Source organism: Lepidochelys olivacea, assembly GCF_965140295.1.
Source record: "Lepidochelys olivacea isolate rLepOli2 genome assembly, chromosome: 11".
NCBI classification, from domain to species: domain Eukaryota; kingdom Metazoa; phylum Chordata; order Testudines; family Cheloniidae; genus Lepidochelys; species Lepidochelys olivacea.
In genome coordinates, this window is record NC_140421.1 from 40481070 (window position 1) to 40503751 (window position 22682).

Below are 22682 nucleotides of genomic sequence, written 5' to 3' on the forward strand. Positions count from 1 at the left end.
TTAGGGTACCCTCTAAATAGCATGTTGTTTCAGCCATGGTGTTGGTGAGAGAAGTGTAAGGCAAATCTGAGTGTATTATGGTACATGCCGCCTCCTTCCTCCCCTCTGAGCCTTGTCTTCCAGCTCACCAACCCTGTAGCTCTTGTCTACATTCAAGAAATCAGTTGGAGCGATTTACACTGATTGCTTAACTGCTGAGCATGGTCATCCTGCAAACGTTTAAGGATAGTAGTTGCAGTTTTGCTTTGCATCACTTGTGTATTCTGCCTCTGGCAAAGTCAGATAATCCTCTGGAGCTTCTATTGCCACCTCGGCAAACAGTTCCTGGCTGGTAAGGTCGATCTCATTCTCATCTTCCTCCTTCTAGCTCTCTTCTTCACCCAGACAAGGCTCTCCGATGAGCTCTGGCATTATCTACTGCCAGGTTGGATCTTTACTGAGGATTCTGTCCATGTCCTAGTAGAATGGATATATAGTAACAGGCAATGCAGGGGCAGGCAAACTTTTTGGCCTGAGAGCCACATCGGGTTTCCAAAATTGTATGGAGGGCCGGTTAGGGGAGGCTGTGCCTCCCCAAACAATCAGGTTTGGCCCGGCCCCCAACCCCTATCTGACCCCCCCCCGCTTCTCACCCACTGATGTCCCCCTGGGACTCCTACCCCATCCAACCCCCCCGTTCCCTGTCCCCTGATGGCCCCCCCAGGACTCCTGCCCCATCCACCCCGCCCTGACTCCCCACCCCTGACTACCCCCTGCTGCCCCATCCAACCCCTCCTCTCATTCCTGACTGCACCCCCAGGACCCCAGCCCCCATTCAACCCCCCTATTCCCCACCCCCTGACCACCCTGACCCCTATCCACATCCCCACCCCCTGACCACCCCTCCAAACTCCCCTGCCCTCTATCCAACTCCCCCCGCTCCCTGCCCCCTTACTGCGCTGCCTGAAGCACCGGTGGCTGGTGGCGCCATGCCACTGCGCAGCTCAGAGCACCAGGTCAGGCTGGTCTCTGCAGCTGCGCTGCCCCAGGAGCTCGCAGCCCTGCACCCCAGAGCATTGGGCCGGCGGTGCGGTGAGCTGAGGCTGCGGGGGAGGGGGGAACAGCAGGGGAGGGGCCGGGGGCTAGCCTCCCCAGCCAGGAGCCGGGCAGGAGGGTCACGTGGGCCATAGTTTGCCCACCTCTGTGCTATTGTGACCCTTGGTTGGTTTTTTGCATGTCTCACATCCTTCCCCCGCTTGCAACAGTGTGCAAACAGCTGTTAAGTCAAATATTAATACATGTTGGTGTTGCTTTGGTAGTAGTCAGCTATGCCTTGATATGCTCCTCAGCTTAAAGGCAAAGGTATAGAAATCCACAAAGGAGCAGCCATCTGAACACTGTGGCATTTCAATAGGTTTTGGTTGAAAAGCTTTGCTATGAAAATGACTTGCAACTGCACTCTCTGTAGTGTGCTGCACTACTTGTACAGGTAGGTAGCTTCTGGACAAAGAAGTGGTGAAAGGAGACTGCACAGGCCACGTCTGCAGTGACTGTTCTCTGGGATAAGTATTTTGGAGTATCCCAATAGTTTAATAATCCCACAATAAACTGGGCAGCAGTAGGCTAGCTTTGGTACAGGAAAGTAAAGGAAGTCTATAGGGAAGAATGGCAGGCACTCCACTGCTATTAGGCAAGTATTAGGAAACTTTTTCAACCAAAGTTTAAATGTAACTAGATAAACTGTCCCTCGTCATTACCATCAAGCAGCGTCCAGTTTTAGATTACAACTAGCACAGTATTAACTTGTTTGGACAGGATATCAAGCAGGTGGCAACTGTCAAATTGAACCTTAGAAATGTAGGGCTTCAAGAGGTCATCTAGTCTAGCCTCCTGTGCTGAGGCAAGAACAAGTAAACCTAGGCCATCCCTGGTGGGTGGGTGTTTGTTGGAGATTTGTAAGAACAGTTTAGACAATGGGGATTCCACAACATCCTTTGGTAGGCTATTCCAGTATTTAACTGTCTTTATAGTTAGAAAGTTTTTCCTAATACCTAACTTAAATCTCCCTTGCTGCAAATGAAGCCCATTACTTCTTGTCCTACCTTTATTGGACATGGTGAACAAGTGATCACAATCCACGTTGTAACAGCCATTAACATATTTGAAGACTTATCAGGTCCGTCAGTAGTAATTTTTCAGTAGTACTACCACCTAAGCAGTTATTCCCCATTTTGCAGTTGTGCATTTGATTTTTCCTTCCGGAGTGAAGTATTTTGCACTTATCTTTATTGAATATCATTGTCTTGATTTCAGACCAATTTTCTAATTTGTCAAGGTTGGTTTGAATTCTAATCTTGTCCTCTAAAGTGCTTACAATGTCTCCCAGCTTGTTGCCATCAGCAAATTTTATAAGCATACTCTCCACTCCGTTATCCAAATAATTAATGGAAATATTGAATAGTACTGGACCCAGGGCAGACCACAGTAGGACCCCACTAGATATTCCCAGTCTGACAGCTAACCATTGATAACTACTCTCTTCCAACTAATTATGCACCCATCTTATGCTTGAGAAGTGTTACAGACAAGTGCTGGAGAATGTCGAAAGATGTGGATGCTTGTATAGCAGAAGCTGCTGCCACATTCTGGGGCCTTCAGCGGCCTCTGTGGATATGTTGGACATCAAGTTTACTGTGAAGCTGTAGATGAACAGAACTACAGTTATATCAACTCTACTGTACAGCAGTGAAACATGGAGGCTGAGGAAGACTGAAAAGGACCAGACTGACATGCTCAAGTCTCATCACCTTCATCAGCTGCTCCTTATAAGTAGCAGGAAAAGATCAGTAATAATATCCGTAGCTGAACCTGCAAATCATCTCCATCGGCACTGCTGAGGTTTTGGCAGTTTTCTTGATACTAACATACTAGAATGGAAGACCAAAAAATGCTGCTATATGCTTGGTGATTATACGGGTGCCAAAAGCTTTGGTGGCATAAGGTCACCCATGCTGGACACTGATTGAATATCCAGGCAGATCATCTTAAGGACCTAACTAGAGACTGATCTGGGCAGCACTCAATCTTCAAGAAGGTTACTTCCCTTCAAGATTTGTCATGATGATAGTCATGATGAGATAAAGTCTTCAGCTAATACCAGTTCACAGAAACTCAACCTACGAAAGCTCTCTAGCAGGATACTGAGCGGCAACACGCTCAACCAAAGAAAAAAGAAAGAAACAGAATAACAGAAGATTTTCAGTGAGCTGAACATACTTTAATAGCATGACACTCACCCAACAACTACTGAGAACTGATAATCCTGCTCCTTAGCAGGACACTGGTACCTAGTAACTACTTGCATGGGCTATAAGTCAGTACAAAACCTGGCCTAATACACTCTGAAATTAATCTTTTGCTTTCGAGTTCAATATGGCTATTTCTTTTTGGATACTTCTGTACTTGAAGCTTTTCTAATTATGTAATATAAAGGGCCAAATTCTGAGCCTGAAATCTGAAATCAATGGAGTTACTCCAGACTTACACTGGTATAACTGAGGACAGAATTTACTCCTCTAGCTCCTGGACTGTGGGGAAATGTGTCGCTCTTTTTTCCGCTTACACATCACATTATGCTCCTAGGCTTTGCTGAAACAGTATAACTAGCTTTTCTCTACACTTTAAGTAAAATATTTCCTTTGGCCCACATCACAACTTTTGGACATAGAAGACTTCCAGCTTTTTGGTAATTTAGGGATGTTGCAATAACACAATTTTTGAAAGTCAAAACAGGACTGTTTTGTATTTAGTGAAATGTTTGCATTCCTGTGGTTTTTCTTTGGAATGGATTCAGCTCCCTTGTGTACTTTGGAGCCTGCAAAGTCATTAGACACAAGAAGAAGTTTTCCACATTTTTTTCCTCTTTAAATGGTATAAACATTTGAAAAGCAATAAATGCTTTCACTTAGCATTTATTCTCTTGCTGTATTAATATTTTGCAATGCCAGCTTGATTACTGCCTAGCATAATAATGTTTAAACAGACATAATTAAAATTCATTTTAGATCTCTAGCTTACGTAATTTTAATTTTTTAGGCTTACAAAAGGCCAATCGGAGCAGCACTAAGACAAGCATGGAACTACGCCCATATGGACGCAGTTCAGACATCTTTTAGAACAAAAGATTCCCTCCTCCCTCCCCCCGCCCCCCCCCAAAATAAAAATAAAAAAAATCTTACTCTGGTAAGACCTAAACAAAGCTACAAGATTTCCTTCAACCACAAACCTGTATTTGGGGAGTGATGAGAGCACTCTCTGTGCTCTCGGCTGTAGCTGCTGCTAGCTATTTTGGAAAAGGAAGGTAACACACTCTACAGGCTGCTTTTGAAAAACAGCTTCTGATTCTGTGGACTCACTTAATTGCAGGTGCAAATGCTGGTATCTAGATGGCTAGCAACAGAAGTGTACTCAGAAATCAGGCAGTCAGATAATATCATTAAGTATTTCTATTGTGGTAGCACCTAGAGATAATGGGACGGGGACCCTAATGTGCTAAGCACTATATACACATACAATAAAAATAAAGGTTTCGGAGTAACAGCTGTGTTAGTCTGTATTTGCAAAAAGAAAAGGAGTACTTGTGGCACCTTAGAGACTAACCAATTTATTTGAGCATAAGCTTTTGTGAGCTACAGCTCACTTCATCGGATGCATATTGTGGAAAGTGTAGAAGATCTTTTTATATACACACAAAGCGTGAAAAAATACCTCCTCCCACCCCACTCTCCTGCTGGTAATAGCTTATCTAAAGTGATCACTCTTCTTACAATGTGTATGTTAATAAAGTTGGGCCATTTCCAGCACAAATCCAGGTTCTCTCACACACACACACACCCCCCACACACAAACCCACTCTCCTGCTGGTAATAGCTTATCTAAAGTGACCACTCTCCTTACAATGTGTATGATAATCAAGGTGGGCCATTTCCAGCACAAATCCAGGGCTTAACAAGAAGGTCCAAGGAGGGGGGGGGGGGAGGAAAAAACAAGGGGAAATAGAAAAGGAGTACTTGTGGCACCTTAGAGACTAACCAATTTATTTGAGCATAAGCTGTAGCTCACGAAAGCTTATACTCAAATAAATTGGTTAGTCTCTAAGGTGCCACAAGTACTCCTTTTCTTTTTGCAAATACAGACTAACACAGCTGTTACTCTGAAACCTGTCATTATGAAAGGGGAAATAGGTTACCTTGCATAATGACTTAGCCACTCCCAGTCTCTATTCAAGCCTAAGTTAATTGTATCCAATTTGCAAATTAATTCCAATTCAACAGTTTCTCACTGGAGTCTGGATTTGAAGTTTTTTTGTTGTAATATAGCAACTTTCATGTCTGTAATCGCGTGACCAGAGAGATTGAAGTGTTCTCCGACTGGTTTATGAATTATAATTCTTGACATCTGATTTGTGTCCATTTATTCTTTTACGTAGAGACTGTCCAGTTTGACCAATGTACATGGCAGAGGGGCATTGCTGGCACATGATGGCATATATCACATTGGTAGATGTGCAGGTGAATGAGCCTCTGATAGTGTGGCTGATGTTATTAGGCCCTGTGATGGTGTCCCCTGAATAGATATGTGGGCACAGTTGGCAACGGGCTTTGTTGCAAGGATAGGTTCCTGGGTTAGTGGTTCTGTTGTGTGGTATGTGGTTGCTGGTGAGTATTTTCTTCAGGTTTGGGGGCTGTCTGTAGGCAAGGACTCCCAAGATTTGTGAGAGTGTTGGATCATCCTTCAGGATAGGTTGTAGATCCTTAATAATGTGTTGGAGGGGTTTTAGTTGGGGGCTGAAGGTGACGGCTAGTGGCGTTCTCTTATTTCTTTGTTAGGCCTGTCCTATAGTAGGTGACTTCTGGGAACTCTTCTGGCTCTATCAATCTGTTTCTTCACTTCCGCAGGTGGGTACTGTAGTTGTAAGAATGCTTGATAGAGATCTTGTAGGTGTTTGTCTCTGTCAGAGGGGTTGGAGCAAATGCAGTTGTATCGCAGAGCTTGGCTGTACACGATGGATCATGTGGCGTGGTCAGGGTGAAAGCTGGAGGCATGTAGGTAGGAATAGCGGTCAGTAGGTTTCCGGTATAGGGTGGTGTTTATGTGACCATCGTTTAATAGCACTGTAGTGTCCAGGAAGTGGATCTCTTGTGTGGACTGGACCAGGCTGAGGTTGATGGTGGGATGGAAATTGTTGAAATCATGGTGGAATTCCTCAAGGGCTTCTTTTCCATGGGTCCAGATGATGAAGATGTCATCAATATAGCGCAAGTAGAGTAGGGGCTTTAGGGGACAAGAGCTGAGGAAGCGTTGTTCTAAGTCAGCCATAAAAATGTTGGCATACTGTGGGGCCATGCGGGTACCCATAGCAGTGCCGCTGATTTGAAGGTGTACTTTGTCCCCAAATGTAAAATAGTTATGGGTAAGGACAAAGTCACAAAGTTCAGCCACCAGGTTAGCCGTGACATTATCGGGGATAGTGTTCTTGACGGCTTGTAGTCCATCTTTGTGTGGAATGTTGGTGTAGAGGGCTTCTACATCCATAGTGGCCAGGATGGTGTTATCAGGAAGATCACCGACGGATTGTAGTTTCCTCAGGAAGTCAGTGGTGTCTCGAAGGTAGTGGGAGTGCTGGTAGCGTAGGGCCTGAGGAGGGAGTCTACATAGCCAGACAATCCTCACTTTCCACAATATGCATCCGATGAAGTGAGCTGTAGCTCACGAAAGCTTATGCTCAAATAAAAATACAGTCACTGCCCCAAAGAGTCTAAATCTAAGATATCTATAGATTAGCTTGTTGAGAGTGCAAAATTGGTGGACACACTTCAGATGCTTTTATCTTAGCTGGATGTGTTGTAACATCTTTTCTTAGCCTATTAAATATAAAAACTGGATGTTTCAAATAGCACCTCCAATTACATAAGCAACTGTCACAATGCCTACCTAGTAACCCTCCTTTGATATTTAAAGTGTTCTACTTCCATCCTAGAAGGAAGCAAAGAAGCTTTATTTCTATTATATGATCCTGCTGATTGATAGCTATTATATAAATTGTCCAGAAATGTCATCCCTATACAGATGGAATGTATTTCTAGAACATAAGCCCCTGGACTACTGAATGATATACACATTATGAAAACCTTTCTCCACTGAAGTCAGTGGGTATTTTTCCACCAACTACAATGGAACCAGGATTTTGGCCATTAGCCTCTTAACAGTCCCAAATAAATGAAACACATGGAAGGAGGAACTGTGTTCAGAATCCTATACTCCATTACTGAGTACACCAGCATATTGTCCATGGCAACGAGGCTAGCAAGGGCTCTTATGTCATTCAACAGCAATTCTCTGCCCAGTTCATGTTCTCTCCTTTCATCCAATATATGGCCAGTATGCCTGGGAACCCAATCCGATATAACTTTCACATCCAGAGCTCCCGCTGACATCAATGGGAATTTTAGGTGCAAGCAGTGGAGGAATCTCACCCTTGAACTTTACCCATGCAAGTTACAGGATGCATTGTCCCTATCACTACAGACATCACATTTTTATACCTATAATTAAGTGCTAGCTATCATACAAATTAAGAAGAACAAGATTGAACAGATTTATTTTCTCTCTTGTAGTATCACAAAGAAAGGGGACAAATTTTAAGGTCACTGTGAAAAAGGCATCACAGTAATTTTTAAAAAATATTTCTTTTGCCTGTGGACATTCAGGTTCAGTGTCAAAATTTATAAGATTATAAATTATAATATTATAACAGAATCTGGATTTCAGTATGTGCTCTAATCAATAAAGGCTTTTTTTTTAAACACACTGAAGTGCAATTTTATTCTGGCTCTACAAAATGGCAGTGTGGGGTTCCATATTTATTGTCTGTCTCAAAGACTTATGTATCCAGTGTACTCATTGTACAAGTTAAAAAAAAATTTCTAACTGCCAACCCTGCAATCTCAAAGTCAAATTGGGTTCTTTCATTCTGATGCATTAACACCTGTAATAAAGGTTGGCAGGCTGAATTAGGCCATCATTGACACCTGTGCAACCCTGTGTCTTCAAGTCAGCTATCAGTGACTCTTCTTATATGTAAGCTGCCATCAATAAGTTTGCACAGGTAGAACCAATTCGTCCAGTAATTGGAAGTCAGTAAAAAATTCTGTTGCTATACAAGAAGGAATAGAATCCAGCTAACATGCTCTTAGTTGTGTTTGGTTTTGAGTGTCTACACGAGGACACTCAGGAAACTTAAGGGAAATCAATTAACAGGGTGAAGTCAATGCACATAAGTTACCGTGGGTTAAATCCATGTGTGCATGCTCTCACTCAGGAATAAAGTGGTATTAGTTTGCTGTAACTTAACCTATAAGCCAAGACAGAGGAAAATAATAGCATAAAGTTAAGCCACGTCTACATGGGGATATTACAAAGATGTAATTTGTTTGCTCTAAAATTCAGCGATTTACCTGTAGTGAACAGAAGTGCATCCACAGCACTTATTACAGTGTAATAATAATACATTATTAATAATAGTGTCCACACACTATTGCCTTAGATCAAATTTACTGCTCTTCATTCTGGGCAGATATCTCATGGTGCACTGTTCCATTACTCTGCTCTCTGTTCTATGTTTTTTCACATGATACATCTGATGCATACTGTAAACTCCAGGGATACTAGGACTTGGCGTCAAACTAACAATCCCATGATTCCTCTCCTGCCATTCGTTCATTTTGCCGGTCCCATTTGCCAGCTGGTATCAGGCAGCATGGAGCAGCCAGTGCTGAGGACTGTGATTATGGTAATCATTCATATGAAGAGGATGATGCATGTGAATTTTGAGTCAGGTAGGCAATGGGTTTGGCTCTTCGGTTTCATGGGGATGTTGATGTTGTGGCAGTATGGCTACAAGGTAAGGAGAAGCAGGAGGATGAAACTGAGCAGTCACTTTCACAGGGCACGTACCAGGAGCACCTGTACACAGTGGAGTGCTGCTTTTGTGCTCGGCCAACTAACAGTTACTGATGAGAGAGAGTAATGATGCAGAACTTCAGGATGATAAAAGCAACTTTCCTAAAAATCTATGCAGAGATCATCCCAGATCTGCAACAGCACAAGACTAACATGAGAGTACCCTTCTGTGTGAAGAAACGTGTTGCCATCACCATCTGGAAGCTCACCATGTCTGATTGGTACTGGTGAGTAATTAACCAGTTTGGTGTTGGTAAAGAAACTGTCAGGGCTGTTGTCAGGAGGGTCTGCAATGCTATGAGGAGGGTGCTACTGTGCCATTTCATAAAGCTTGGCAATGCACGGGAGGTTATTGATGGCCTGGGGCTCCCAAACCATGTAAGAACTATTGATGGGACACATGCGCCTATTCTATATCCCCAAACCAGGCCACAGAGACTTTATCAAAAGGAAGGGGTATTTCTCCACGGAGCTGCAAGGCATGCTTGATCACTGTGGAAGATGAATCAATAGTAATGTACTGTGGTCTGGAAAGGTCCATGATTCAACTATCGTTAGAAAATCATGCCTGTTTGCTGGAGTGAGCAAGGGAACTTTTCCTCCTCAGAACACTGTGGACATTCATGGAATTAAGGTGCCTCCATTCATTCTTGGAGATGCAACTTACTTTCTGCTTCCTTGGCTTATAAAGCCTTACACCGGACACTTGTACAAGTGGAAGGAGAGATTTAACTTTAGCCTGAGTAACTGCAGAATGTCAGTGGAATGTGCTTCTGGAAAGCTGTGAGGGAGATAGCAGTGCCTGGTGAAAAGGCTGTTATGTGCCCTGACTTCAGCTGACTTTGGATTAGGCCCCCATGTTTGGAATTGCTGTTGAGTTGAATGGGAGTTTTATGCCTAGAGGGCTTCCAGGATTGGGCCATAAGTGACTACAATGAAAGTAAAAATGCCTACACGTGATTCCCCAGGCAGAAGTACAAATACAGTAGAATCACATTTATCAGGCTCTCCATATTAACCAAACAACCAGCACTCACAGTTCCAGAAGCAGGTGATCTCTCCTGTGACCACTAGATGGTGCTACAGCCTTGCACTCTCTCATTCTCTGGATTATCCACATTTTTGGTTATCTGATCTGGCCCCAGTCCCAATTAGATCAGATAAACGGAGGTCTGCTGTATCTCTGCTGAGATGATCTCTCATTCATACATCATTACTCAACATCTATTATGTTACCCACACCTAGCCAGTTGTTATAGAAAACAAAAATAAAATGTAAACCCCTATATATGTTTCATTGGGTCCGAAAGCACTGGAAATGATTACCATTTTCCTGGAAATACATGTAGTCTAAACAAGCACATAAATTTTGATTCCAAAAGGCTTAGCTAATTAGTTTTCCTCCTCTTGAATTTATGTTTACATTTCTTAGCTCCTGTTACAAGTTTCATGTCAGTATTTTTCAGTAAAGGTTGTCAAAAGTACTTATTCCTGTCTTTTCTGAACTCTTTGGCATAATTCTGTGCTTCTGCTTCAAATGGATGGTCCACCAAAAGGTCTGGTTCATCCAGAAGTTCCACGTAGACTTGTCCACACACAGAAGTAATTCACTGACTTAAAGTTCAGTTGGTCCAATAAAAGATATTACCTCACCCACCTTGTCTCATTAAATCAGTTGAAGTGAATCTATAGTAAGTGTCTGCACCAGCTCAACTAAATCACTTTAGAACCAATTTAGTTTAACTAGTGCACTTTTCTAGCCTAAACAACGACAAGACTAGGAAGTGGTGAGTTAGATAAGAACTTACTTTGCATGTGGGCAAAATTTATTAGGGCGTTTTGCCTAAGAAGGAACTGCAGCACTATGCCCACAATATATAAAACTATATCATTGCTTTTCTGCTCTTATGATACGTATGATATGTTATGACCAAGTCTGACATATGCAACCATCTTGCAGGAGAAACTCCTAATACAAAGTAAAAAAATCTAATACAATTTACAAAAGATGGTCACAGCTGACACTGTTGATACTGTGGATCAAATTACAATCTGCTGTTTTTACATACTTGGTATAATTAGGCAAAACAAAGATAGATGTATTATTTTCCTATACATCCCTGTACAAACAAAATTAATTGCTGTTTCAGATAACTGGCAAACTACAAAGTAGGTCCTGTGGATTCCAGAGGGTTAGAACCTGATCCTGCAGTCCTTACCTAGTCTAAATGGCCAATGAAATCAATGGAAGTATTGCCCTTGAATGACAATTTTCAAAGTGGCTGGTGATTATGGGTGTCTCCGTTTTTGAGTGCTTAACTTGAGACATGCTGCATCTGATTTTCAGAAGTGTTGAACACCCGCAACTACATGTTAAATCAATGTGGTCATTATATCTGAAAATCAAAACCAAAATATCTCATGGTGGTCACCCAAAAATTGAGGGATCCAAAATCAGTGTCACTGTTAGAGAAATAGTCTTGAAGTTGACTTCCTGAGCCTGAATCTCGTGTGATTACTCATTCATTTTTACAGCAATAATTAATACTCATACATACAAAGCAGAGGTCTAATAATTGGCAGTATAACTACTTCCAGCATTTTGGTTTTAAGGTACTTTTTGGAAGTTATCAGAAAAGAATGACTGTTTCACGACAACAGTACAACACAATGTGTAGTTAAATTTCCATGCTAAAATGTTCAGCATAGAAATTACAAAACATCTTCAAGTAATCATTTCAAATCCATGTTAGCACTTCATCAATATAACTTGCTCAAACATGATTGTATTTTTGCTTTTTTATGTTTTGTTCCTTTCTTTAATTGCCATTTTGCACTGCTTATTCCACCATGGAAGTGAGATTTCACTTTCGGGGGACTTCAGTATTCTAGATAAGGCTACAGTAGCTGTTGCTATTAATCCCTTTATTACATTATAATTGAAATTCTCTAAGCCATCACTCACACAATTAGTCACAAATTCAGTACAGTTACTTGCAAATAGCTCCCAGTTAGCTTTCTTAAAATTCCAGGTGGGTAATTTTCTATTACCTTCAACCTTACCTTGCCCTTGAGAAGTAATAAGTATAGGGAAATGATCACTCCCCTTTCCTTTTTCCTTATATATTTCTCAGTTGCATATAGCTCCAAAATCTGTTGTTATAATTCCCAGTTTATAACTAGGAAACACTACAATCTGCGGCATTAAATCTAGTTGGGGTGCCATCTTTTAAAATTACTAGATTGTTTTCATCAATGAACTTTTCTCAACATGTGCCGTTTTTATCAGGTGTTTTACTTCCCCATAATTTTTTAATGGATCTACAGTATAGGTCACCACATATATATACACACAGTCATTTAGCATTCTTCACTATTCTTTGCAGCTCCAAACTTTCTAATTTCCCAAATGGGTTACAGATATTATAAATCCTTAAAGAAATATTTCTCTTCTGCATTAGGATCTCAACAGCATTATGTGGCAGGCTTACTTCTTCGGTCTCTATTGCTATCTCGTTTAACCTTATGAATTACAAAGGCTGCCTCTCCTTCCTAGTTTTCAGTCTTGCTTAAAGATTATATACCCTGAAATTTTAAAAGCAAGCTTTTCAACCAATCATGTTTCCTGGATTCGTATGATATCTGGTTTAGTTTTCATTGCCAGGATATTTTTTTTAGTTCTTGACCATGTGCTATCAGACTGTGCATTTTCCAACAAAAGTTCGAGATCCCCATATTAGTTACATTTCACCATTCACATTAATCTCACCCAAAATTCCATGAATACAGTCCACTAACATATTGCTAACATACACGTATTTTTCCATTGCTGTCTCTACAATTTTCATTTTTTTCTGATTTCTTCCTAGTTTGTAATATACAGTTTTATCTCTTCTATCATAAATGCAACAAACCTTTCTTTTTCACTACGAGTATATATCGCCTATTCCTTCCACAGTGTTTATCATAATGTTTATAAAATAAGGCTGTGTCAAGGTTCCTCCCCCACTCTGAACTCTAGGGTACAGATGTGGGGACCTGCATGAAAAACCTCCTAAGCTTATCTTTACCAGCTTAGGTCAAAACTTCCCCAAGGTACAAAATATTACACCCGTTATCCTTGGACTGGCCGCTACCACCACCAAACTAATACTGGTTACTGGGGAAGAGCTGTTTGGACGCGTCCTTCCCCCCAAAATACTTCCCAAAACCTTGCACCCCACTTCCTGGACAAGGTTTGGTAAAAAGCCTCACCAATTTGCCTAGGTGACTACAGACCCAGACCCTTGGATCTTAAGAACAATGAACAATCCTCCCAACACTTGCACCCCCCCTTTCCTGGGAAATGTTGGATAAAAAGCCTCACCAATGTGCATAGGTGACCACAGACAGAGAACAATGAAAAAGCATTCAGTGTTTTACAAGAAGACTTTTAATAAAAAAATAGAAGTAAATAGAAATAAAGAAATCCCCCCTGTAAAATCAGGATGGTAGATATCTTACAGGGTAATTAGATTCAAAAACATAGAGAACCCCTCTAGGCAAAACCTTAAGTTAAAAAAAAGATACACAGACAGAAATAGTTATTCTATTCAGCACAATTCTTTTCTCAGCCATTTAAAGAAATCATAATCTAACACATACCTAGCTAGATTACTTACTAAAAGTTCTAAGACTCCATTCCTGGTCTGTCCCTGGCCAAGACGACTACAGACAGACACAGATCCTTTGTTTCTCTCCCTCCTCCCAGCTTTTGAAAGTATCTTGTCTCCTCATTGGTCATTTTGGTCAGGTGCCAGCGAGGTTACCTTTAGCTTCTTAACCCTTTACAGGTGAGAGGAGCTTTCCCCTGGCCAGGAGGGATTTCAAAGGGGTTTACCCGTCCCTTTATATTTATGACAGGCTGTGTTTGCTGTTTGCCTTTCCTATGCTGATTGTCTCTTCCTTCTCGGCCTGATGCTTTGAGACTCCTAACACCTTTTGCATAAGATATGTTATTAATAATTTTTTTCTTTAGTATCTCTTTAACTTGTCTTGCTGCAATACACCCTCTATATGTTGGAGTGTAATTATTACCGCAGTTATTATATTTGACCTCTCCCCCTTCTATAAATTTTTCATAGGAATGCTCTCCCCCACATTTACCACATCTCATTTTCTCTTTACAAACAGTTACTACATGCCCATACCATTGGACTTATGACACCTTAGGGGAGGGAGGTCTAGGGCTTGGACAGGATGATAGGCATAATAGGCCAGGGAAGGCTGGGGCCTTCAACAACTGGGCCCCTTCCCCGAGACCCCCCCACCTCCTCCACTCCACCCCCACCTCCAAAAGCCCCCACTACTCGCCGTGTCCCTCCTCCTCGGGATGGGGGTGGGCGGTGAGGAGCAACACAGAGAGCCAGTGGCCAGTGGACTGAGGACTGGGGCCAGCGGCTTGGTGGGGGAAGGAGCTCGTATTTGGGGAGGCAGCTTGGTCGGTGTGTTGGGGGGGTTCATCTGCCACCCATGGGCTTGGATCTAAATATCTGAAACCCTAGTGTTACTTGTTCAGGTAGAATCCTTTCCTTAAACCTAATCAGTGCAGCTGCTGATTGCTTGCTTTCTCCTCCTCATTAATGAATTAGTGGCTTACTTCTAACACTTTATCTTCTCCTGTGCTTTTGATTATCTCATCATCGGTCAGCTCTAGTGGCATTCCAATATTACCGCTTCAGTTCAGTCAAATACTTTGGTAGCTGACAACTTATTTTAACTTTCCCTAACACTTTTTTAATTTTTAGCTATTTATCAGCTTGATCTTTGTTTTTACATTCAACTAAAAGATCACCATCTTGCAGCCCCCTGGCTCTTACAATATCCCCAGTCAGCTACTTTCACCAGGTTAACATCACCTAATCTTATTTCTTTGGCTAGGGATCTTACAATTATAACATTTTGGTTTATTTCCTTCCTCAGCTTTACCTTTTTGCTGATATCACCTGATTCTGTTCCTGCTCTTTTCTCTTTGTTTCCTACTTTGTATTCGTTCTCCATCTCTTTTGGTTCAGGAGCATCCCTAGTTTTAAATACTAGAAAAAAATATACACTGTTAAATATCAATAAAAATATAAGCTAAAGACTATATAGCCTTAATATTACTACAAAGATACACTTCAGGATCTAGACCATCAGATGTAGCTAGACAGATTTCAAGTTTTCAAATCTGCTTTCTCCCTATGAGGTTGACTGTTAAGTGAAATGAATAATACGTTAATAAAATAAGCTGGGTCTGTTCCTCTGTATCTTTACGGTATATTTTCATTTTGCCTTAAACTTCTTGTCATTTTTATGACATGGTAATTATATTATAACCTCAGTCTCATTTAATTAGAAACAAATGTTCAGGCTGTGATTGCGTATTTGAACAAATTAGCTTGATACTGGAAATGAAATATTGATTATTGCTTGTATTAAAAAAAAATCAGTGAGTAACATATGACTGAGCCAGCGCAGACTGTACATCACATAAACACAGACCACCCCTCCTGCAAAAAAGATCAGAGTAAATAAGGGAGATGGAATTCATGGCCCCCACCTGCACAACAACTTGTATGCTGTAACAAAGCTCCTCTGCACCTACTACTCCCGCCTACAAATTGAACTACTACTACTATCATGCCACATATTCCATGTGAGTGTAAAGGAAGTCAGAGCTGTGTAGTTACAGAAGTAATTTTTCCTTCCCTAGTCCCCTCTCTACCTCCTCACCCAGTACATTTTTAAGGTCAATGCTAAACCCTCTTCCATACAAGAGCTGCAGAAACTCTCTCTACCATCTGCCCTCTTTCCCAGACTTTAAGCTCTGCAGAGGGCCTTTGCACAGGTGAATTTGATACTTGTTGACATAGGTGCTGACTTTTGGTTTTGCCGGTGGGTGCCCCATCCCAGCTCTGCCCCCTTCCCTGAGGCCCTGCCCCCACTCCGCCCCACTCCACCTCTTCCTGCCCCTGCTCTTCCCCCTCCCCTTAGGTCCTCTCCCCTGAGCATCCTGCCCACTGCTCACTCCCTTCTGCCCCCTCCTGCCTTGAAGGTGAGGTGTTTGTGTTGGGGGGGGGCTCAGCCTCCCCCCAAAACTGGCAATTTTCAGCATATTTATACTCTTCTTTCATATTCTGTTATTGAATGTGTGTCTATCATTGGCATCTTAACAATGTAATCATCATTAAAATAGTAATGAAATATATCGTTACATTATCATGAATTCCAGTATATTAAAATCATTACACTCAGCTACAACCTGTCTTCACTAACATCCCTGTTTAAAGACATTACGTTCGCTCTGGACTTCATACCTGCTTGGGGCCTGTTTGGGAGCTGAGGCCACTGATGGCGATGGGAAGAAGGTGGATGGGAGGGACAAGCACTGGAGAGTCTTTCCCCTCTCCCTGCCCCTTTCTCCTCTCCCTTCCTTTCGCTCTCCCTGCCCCTTTCCCTTTCTCTTGTTTCTTCTCTAAGTCCTTGCTCCCCCTCCTGATGTTTCCCCCTTCTTGCTTCCCACCCATGTCCCTTTTCCCACCTCTCTCTGCTCCCCACCTCCTGGTGACTCTGTCTAGTGCCTGCTCCCACCCACCCACTCAAAGCGGCAGAGGAGGTTCCCCCTCCTTGGGTGGGAAGGTTGCCTAGTGGTTAATGCACAGGCCTTAGGCTCAGGTGTTCTGGGTTTGATTCTCTGCTGCCACAGACTTCCTGCTTAGCCTTGGGAAAGTCACTTCACCTCTGTGTGCCCTAGAGCCCACCTGCCAAATGGGACTAATGCTGACCCTGCCTCCTAGGCTAAATCCATTCATGGCTGTGTGATGATGGGGGAAATGGAGATACCAATGTGGGTAGATTTGGGCTGAATTTCTCCACAGCCAGAGAGTGCGAGCCAGCTCCCCAGTGGGGATGGGAGAGAGGGGGGCTCAGTCCAGCTCCACACAGAGTGGAGTCAGGGCTTCAGCCCTGCAGCTTCTGCCACTAGGGTGGCTGGGGTTCCTGAGCCGGAGACTTCAGCCCCACATGTTCTGCCAGGGTCCGTGGCTTCTCCTCCCCCCACCCAGCGTGGCTCCTGCCGGGATCCGGGGCTTCTCCACCCCCTCCCCAGTGCGGCTCCTGCCGGGGCTTCTCCCTAGCACGGCTCCTGCCAGGGTCTGGGGCTTCTCCTCCCTCCTACTTTCCGCAGTGCAGCTCCTGCCGGACATTCTCCTCCCTTCCCCCCATCAGTGCGGCTCCTGCTGGGGTCCAAGGCTTTTGCTCCCCCTAATTCACCACTGCACCCAGCCCTAGCCTAGCTGGGCTCCCTTGGGTTACCTGATGCCTGCTGTGGCCAGAGTGGAGCCTGGCTGGCAGGGAGCAAACATATATGTGGAGGACATGGCCATCAGTCCAAGAGGTGTAGGGCGGCCCTAGGTGAGCAGGGGCTGGCTGGGCTACTGCTGATAGCCCAGCACTCCCGCCCACGCCTAACCCTAAGGCTTTTTTTTTTGTGAGACTCACTCAGCCCCTGCCGGAGCAGGGAGATGGGAAACAGCTGATCTGAGCTGGCCTACCAAACAGCTGATCGCAGCTGCGCGCAGGCTACCCATACGAAACAGCTTATCTGCCGAGGCACCCGCAAAACAGTTGATCCCTGGCTGCCAACAGCTGGTCATCCCAGTGGGAGCTGAGCACCCCCTATTTTTTTCTGTGGGTGCTGCAGCCCCGGAGCACCCACGGAGTCAGCACCTATACTTGTGGATAAATGAGAACTGCCCCAGTTAGACATAAGATTAGTGTTGTGGAGGTGTTGGAAACTACATTGTTGGTTAGGAAGGTGTTGGAAAGATTTGGGGGAAAACATTTTGGAGAAATATAACTATTTAAGAATAGAGAAAATGAATGATTTCCTGCAGTCTTTTATGGTGAGGGAGGGAGGGAAAGAGTGGCCAGGGTTTGAGGAAAACTTTTTAACTTGAGAAAACTCAAGCGTAAGTGCGGCTCACTATGTAGTCAAGGCTGGAGGTAACAGAGGTGTTGACGACTGTTGCAAAGTCTGCATTAGAAAGGAAAGGCTGCAATACCATCTCTAGATAGTAGCCATCTCTAGATAGAAAGGGCACCATGATCATTGACGCCAGGTGGGAATTCAGAAACAACAATGAATTTAGTAGAACCAGAGTCTGTAAATCATTTGACAAAAGTCAAGCACACAGCCAAAGCAGATGAGGCAGACCCAGCCACCACCAACTCCTCAAATGCTTTCTCCTAACAACAAGCATGACTTTTGTGGTTAACTTACTTTTTGATACAGTATCTTTCTGCTGGAAGATTTTTTGCTAATTACCTCTCCATACAAAATGTACATCAATAAAGTATTACATCTAATAAGTTACAGTTGAAATGGAATCTCCTTTCAATATTCTTATTTTCTGTTGCTTCTATCTTTCTGAAAATATTACCCTTAGGGCTGAAACATCAAATACTTAGTTTTGGCAGGCAATTAATATTTTCTGAAAGGCTGAGGAAAATTTGCCTCAGTGTGTTTTAATTATCTAAATATGAAAAAAAAGTTTTATCCGTTAAGAAAACTGAGTGCAGATAATCATGTGAACAAATAAGTATAATGGCTGTGGTCTTAAACCTCAATTTCGGCATATACAATATGTAATCCTGAATGAAGAATATGCACTTTGCCTCATCTAAAGAGTTCTGTTTTTTAAACAAAGTTCCAAAGTGTGCAATGAACATTAATATACTTATGATTTAAGTTTACATCATAGCATAACAATCACAGGTGCAAATTTATGTACGTGATTACATCACTGTGATAGCTACCACTGAGGAATGAGGCATGGTTTAGTCCTAGCAATCTTCCAGAAGAGAGATTTCTAGGTCTTTCACCTAGACTCCCCTGATTTGGATGGCCTTGTCCTGTCTTGGTTCACCTCCTACCTCTCTAACCTCCTTTATTACTGTTGTTGTTGTTTTGTTATTACATGGCACCTAGAAACTCCAAATGGGGAATCAGAGCCCCTCTGTGTCAGGCACTACAAAAATATGGATAATGAAAAGATGGTCCATGACTAAGACTACGATCTAATCATGGGTAGTTTTAGTAAAAGTCATGGACGGGACACGTGCAACAAACAAAAAGTCATGGCCCGTGACCTGTCCATGGCTTATACTATAAATACCCCTGACTAAATCTTGGGGGCAGGGGCCCTGCTAGTGGTGGTGGGGACTTGAGGGGCCACTGCTTGGGTTGGTGGAGCCAGCGGTACCAGCTGCAGGGGGCCACCCCAAGACAACTGCTGGGGCCTGCTGAGCAGTGGCTGCTCTGGCCACCCCCAGGACTGTTGCTTGGTGGGGACCGGGGGGGCTGCTGCTTGCCGGGGGCCCAGGCCAGCAGCACCAGCCGCCGGGGGCTGCTGAGCAGTGGCTGCTCCAACCGCCCCTGGGACCGCTGCTCAGGTGGTTCCTGGGGCCAGCTGTACCAGCCACTGCTCACACTGTCCCTGGGCCAGCCACACTGGCTGTTACTCAGGCGGTCCTCGGGGCCAGCTGCCCAGGGCTGCCAGAGCAGTGGCCGGTGCGGCTGGCCCCAGGACCACTCCAGCAGCGGCCGGTGTGGCTGGCTGCGGGGCCACCTAAGCGGTTAGCTGCAGAGCTGCCCCAGCAGCAGCTGGTGTGGCTGTCTCCGGGGCCACCTGAGAAGCCAGCTCCGGAGCCAGCTGCTTGGGCAGCCCTGGGGTCAGCCACACTGGCTGCTGCAGAAGTCACAAAAGTCACTGAAAGACTCCATGACACACACAGAGCCCTATCCATGACCCAAAGAACTAAGTAAGCACAATATTTTCAGTGTTCCCTTGGGCAGTTCTTTCTCCTCCTGCTACACCTTGCTTATGAAAGTTTAGGACTTTCTTCTCTCTCTCTACACTTTATCCCTGTGTAACCTTACTTCCTTAGCTTCAACTACCATAGCAGTGCTCAGATCTCAAATCTCTCTTTCATACCTGTCCTGTCTCTTGACATCCACTCCCACATAACTGAGGGTCTCTATCATTCACATACTGGCTTGCTGCCAACTTCAGGTAAATATGGACATAATTTCTCTTAAAACCTTTGAACTTCCCCCTTTCCTGTTAACATCACGACCACTGCAGGTCTTCAAACTTGATGAAATCTCAGACTCTCTTAATCCTCTCCTTCCCTTGGCCCAATTAGATTATCATCAAACTGTGCTGCTTTTTCTTCCATAACATTTAGAAAATCAGACCCTTCCTTTCTGTCCAATGCAGCACCTCAACAAATCTGGCTCATTGTTTTTAAAGCTCAGAAAGACAGGGTCTAGTTAGTACCTTGATGGAAAACCTCTAAATAAACAAGAAATCTGAAGAAAGTGTTTTTTGTGTATTACAGTATATTTCACAGATCTCAGCTAGGACTACAGCTGACAGAAACTACAGATTCTCTTTTAGTGCTACTGATTTAGATGCAGATGTCCCCAATTCAATCTCTTGCTGGACTGGATTCCTCACAAATAAGGATAATCCTTCCTTTTTCACTTGGATACCTTTCTGTATTCTGCACTGTTCACATCAGACTTTACAATTTTTATTTATTCTTGCCAGAATGCATTTATGCATTGGCTGATTTTATTACAGTTATATGGTTGAAACGGCACTTTCATTTTACAGCCCAATTTTTAGTGCCTTAAAATAATTTTCCAAAACAATTGTCTGTGGACTGATTCTTCTCATCCTTGTTCTCAGCCTAAATTTTTTTTTAAAGTTTTAAAAAAACATATCTGGTAGCTTTTGTGGGTCAGACAATCAAATACACATCTACCCCGACAAAGCGCTGTCCTCGGGAGCCAAAAAAGCTTACCGCGTTATATCGAACTTGCTTTGATCCACTGGAGCGCGCAGCTCCGCCCTCCCGGAGCGCTGCTTTGCCGCTTTATATCTGAATTTGTGTTATATCAGGTCACGTTATATCAGGGTGGAGGTATATACACCAATGAGTTTTTACTAAATGTATTATTCTCTTATTTTTCTTTTCAATTTTGTTGGTTTTTTTCTTGTGGTTTTTATTTTTTACCACAAAAAATGAGTCAATTAGAATTAGTAATGAACAACCATGCACCATTTTCAAAAAACAAAAAGAGTTATTCTCTTTTCTGATCTTTCCTGCGCATCCTGTCCACTCTGTGTCTGTCTTGTTTAAACTGTAAGCCATTTGATGCAAGGACTGGCTGGATTGTGTGTGTATTGTCTGTGCTTATTAAATAATGTTAATAAAAACACTATTTTGACTTTTTTGGAAAAAATAAACGTACACAGAAAACTATCAGTGAAACATTCTGATTTTACATGCATAAAAGTTAAACCATACCAAGTTAAAATTCCAAGAGCAGACACTACTCTGCATCATAATATAATGCATTATATAATTATTATATAACCACCTATGCTGTGATATCAACATTATATGATCACATGGCCAATGTGATATAATATGCAGCAAATAATGTAATTTAATTATCCAGATTTGCAGGTATGCCAGCAAAATCTGGCCCTGAAGCCTGTGCAACTCACTCCCTGCTGTCAGTCCTGGAGGTGTAAGTATTCACACCTTACACGCCACTGAAATAATTTTTGTACAAAGTATGCCTTGTGAGGTATCATTTGAAAACTCATAATTTACTGGTCAATACTGGTCATGTCTTGGTGAAATACGTATGTGAAGTTATAAAATACCCCTGTATAGTGTTATTAATACATGTTCCAAACCCCACAGCCCAGCCCAAACCGAAATCGATAAACCTAAACAAAGGGAGCTTAAACGGGTGAGGAAAAAGCAGCAGGGAACATCCTTCTCCATAGACTTTTTGTTTCCTAGTGCCCAGCTGCAAATGTTTTTCAAAAGGAGGACTGAAACAATAAAAAGGGAGGGACAAATACCCAAGCCACCCCTCTCATCCCTTGCTCCCCTGCCTATCATATTCACAGTACCTGAAGCGACAAAGAAAACATTTGTTGAACTCTGGGAGAAGAGGGTCCTGACCCATAAGGTAAGATTGCTGAAAGCATATAGTGCGAAACTTTGCTTGAATCTGATATGGTTTGTTAAATTTGGGAATAGTAAATGTCTTATCTTTATTTTTCTTGTAACCATTTCAGACTTCTATGCCTCATTATTTGTACTCACTTAAAATCTATCTTTGCAGTTAATAAACTTGTCTTATTGTTTTTTCTAATCCAGTGTGTTTAAATTGAAGTGCCTGGGGTAGCAAGTTATGTGCATATTATTCCCTTAAAGGAATATCGGATTCAAATGGTTTTATTGTACAGCAGAGGGCTGAGCAGAACAAGACATACGTTTCTGGGAGGAAAATCTGAGATGAGGGCTATGCTAGGGTCACCCTGCAGTATAACCAAGGCTGGTGAGAGCTGGAGTATAACCCAAGTATGGCTAGCAGGCTGCAGTTACACACAGACACTTGGTGTGGCATGCATGCTGGAAGGCTGTTTGTGAGTGGCCCAGGTGGGAGTTACTTCAGCAAGGCATTGTAAGGCAGCCAAGGTTGAAGGGCAAGGGTGACACAGCGGCTCATTAGTCTGGATTGTAGAGTGGTATGTCACAATCATCATGTGGCCAATGTGATATAATATTCAGCA

General features: G+C 43.0%; 1 long non-coding RNA gene across 1 annotated transcript in view; it reads right to left on the reverse strand.

Moving 5' to 3' along the window:
* Positions 1-22682, reverse strand: part of LOC311528552 — a 97653-nt gene that overhangs the window by 56577 nt on the left and 18394 nt on the right. The gene's annotated exons all lie outside the window — the stretch shown is intronic.